Raw genomic sequence first — 2,658 nt, 5'->3', positions numbered from 1 at the left:
CTTTCAAATCATTGTGATAGTTGTTGAGTGCACCTCATAAAAACCCTGTGAACAAAGAAAAAAAAACCCTGTGAACAGATCTGAACTCTATCATATCCTCTCCATCTCAAACTTGAGCCCGCTGCTGCAGTCATTGTGTCCACCCACCTTACTGTCTTCTTCTCTCTCACTGACCCTCTACTTCGCCAAGCGTGATGATGTTTTCCAAGTAATAGTCTCTCATAGCACATGCCCGAAGTATAGAAGCTCTGTCATCATTGCCTCAAGGAACACTCTAGTCACACATGTTCCAACACGTATCTGTTTGTTCTTTGAGTCCATGGGATGTTCAGTACTCTTCTCCAACAACACAACTCAAAGGCATCAATTCTTCTCACATCCCTTTTCTTTTTTCTTTTTTTTTTTGTGGGGGGAGTATTTTTTAACAACTGAAGTAGAGGATTTACACTCTGAGCTTCTGGAAGAACCACTTGTTTTTGCCGGTCTTGTACCTCTTCGCAAACTTGACCTTGGCTTTCCTGCCTCGCCTTGCATTTAAGAGCAGGGTCTCTGAAGACATCCTTGTTAACAACGTTTGTTCAAGGGGATATCCACAGAGTACCTTGTGAGCATGAGGTGGTCGTAGTTATAAACTTTCACGAAGGACTTGATCTTTGACCTCTTGGCAATTTTCTTCTTGCCCATGACAGCTGTCACTTTTCGGGGGATAGTGGTCAATTCCATCTACCAGAGCGTAGCTGTAGGGGTGGTCTGAGGTGCCATCATCAATGTTCTTGATGATGACGGCTTTGCGTCCAGAGTAACATCCGGCCAGGACCAGCACCACCCTCCCTGGTTTCATGAACTTCCCCATTTCAACAGCAAGACCGACAAAAAAAAAAGGAAAAAGACTCACATCCACACTTCAGGAAGTAGCATATGATCAAGAACATCTGGTCCTGCCCTTCGTCTTGGCCCAACAATTGTTGCCCCGGCTCTGTGTCACTGTCCTGGCCAACGTGGAAGATGCCAGGAGCCCAGCATCTTTCCATCTCACTCTGAGAGCACAGGTTCCAAGTCAGGAAGTGACCAAAGGTTCTCTCTTAGAAAGTGGGACACGTGGCCTGGGGGAATTGGGGAGTGGAGGGCGACATGTGTGCCATTTGCAGGGTCCGAGTGAAGGATGCTCTTTACATGTCAAATTGAAAACAAGAGGATTGTCCGTGTGCGAGGGAAGAATGCCATCATTCCTTCCACAACTGTGCATGTCCCTGTGGGTGAAACAGGACAATCACTGCCCACTCTGCCAGCAGGACTGGGTGGTTCAACGAATCAGCAAATGAGAGTGGAGAAAGGCCTTCTTAGGGTGGTTGTTCAGAGCCCTGGTGGATCTTGTTATCAAGTACCCTGCAGAGGCTTCAGTATGCCAGGGGATTCATTCTTTTATATGAGGAGATGGACCTGTGTGCCTTTGGCACTCATCAAAGGCATGACTTAGTATTTTGTCAGTTTTGTTTTCAGAAACTCTAAACTTTAGAAGATAATTTATTAAAGATAGGCCATGGTCTTTTGTAATCACTTGCTATGCGTCAGAGAGCCGGAGAATGACTAGGGATGATAGTCAACACTATTTGACTATTTGACAACACTATTTGAGGGGTGGGGGATGAGGGAATTTGAAAGAATTTGTTCTTGGAAACCATGCATTTGAATTTTTAAAATAAACTAATTGTTTTTATGTGCCATCGAGTCGCCTGTGACTCATAGCAACTCTATGTACAACATCCCTAAACTCTGCTCTATCCTGTGCCAATCTTATCAACTCTGACACACCTATCCCCATCACCCAAGTCACTGAATCAATCCATCTCATCAAGGGTCTTCCTCTCTGCACTGTCCCTCCACTCTCCCAAGCATGACGTCCCTCTCCAAGAACTGGGTCCTCCTTGGAACATGTCCAAAGTATGTCAGATTAATAAACTAGTAGAACATTAAAAAAAGAAAAAGATGATCTTTCGTACCTGTGTGCTGTGAATCACACGCACCGCCTAGAATTTCTGTAAAGGAGAGAACATAAATGGAATGACCTTTACAATTTACCTACTGATTATCAAGAACTGTGGAAGCAGTTTCGTTTAAAGAGGAACATATTACATGCTTATGATGAATTGAAAAGAAAAAGGCAGAGAAAGAGTGTGTTACAGTAACAAAGTGCTGTTTGATTTTATTTTTTAAAAATATTTTGTGTGTGTGTGTACTGTCAGATCAGATCTGGACTGGTACAAGAGACAAAGTGCTGTTTTAAACTCAACTTTTGATATGTTATTGATAGATTTTTAACATATGCATAAGAATTAGATCAATGACATCTGTGGAAGGAATTTTTGGAGTTTAATGTCAGCAGTGAAAACTAGACCAGGTGCTGATTGCAGAACAAACCATCAACTATTAATGTTGTAGCTGTTATGCACCATTGAGTCACCTGCAACTCATAATGACTCTATGTACAACAGCCCTAATCCTGCTCTATCCTGTGCCAATCTTATTAACTTGACACACCTACCCCCATTACCCCAGTCACTGTATCAGTCCATCTCATCCAGGGTCTTCCTCTCTTGCGCTGTCCCTCCCCCTCCCAAACATGATGCCTCTCTCCAAGGACTGGCCCCTTCCTGCAAT

General features: G+C 43.6%; 1 pseudogene; it reads right to left on the bottom strand.

Annotated features, from left to right (window-relative positions):
- Nucleotides 1-442: 442 nt before the first annotated feature.
- On the bottom strand, nucleotides 443-853 carry LOC102863966 (annotated as a pseudogene).
- Nucleotides 854-2,658: the final 1,805 nt, after the last annotated feature.

This window comes from Elephantulus edwardii, unplaced genomic scaffold (genome assembly GCF_000299155.1).
Source record: "Elephantulus edwardii isolate Elephantulus edwardi_28Jun2011 unplaced genomic scaffold, EleEdw1.0 scaffold00169, whole genome shotgun sequence".
Lineage (NCBI taxonomy): Eukaryota > Metazoa > Chordata > Mammalia > Macroscelidea > Macroscelididae > Elephantulus > Elephantulus edwardii.
The sequence above is the reverse complement of the archived record's forward strand: the minus strand, read 5'-3'. Positions and strand labels throughout refer to the sequence as shown.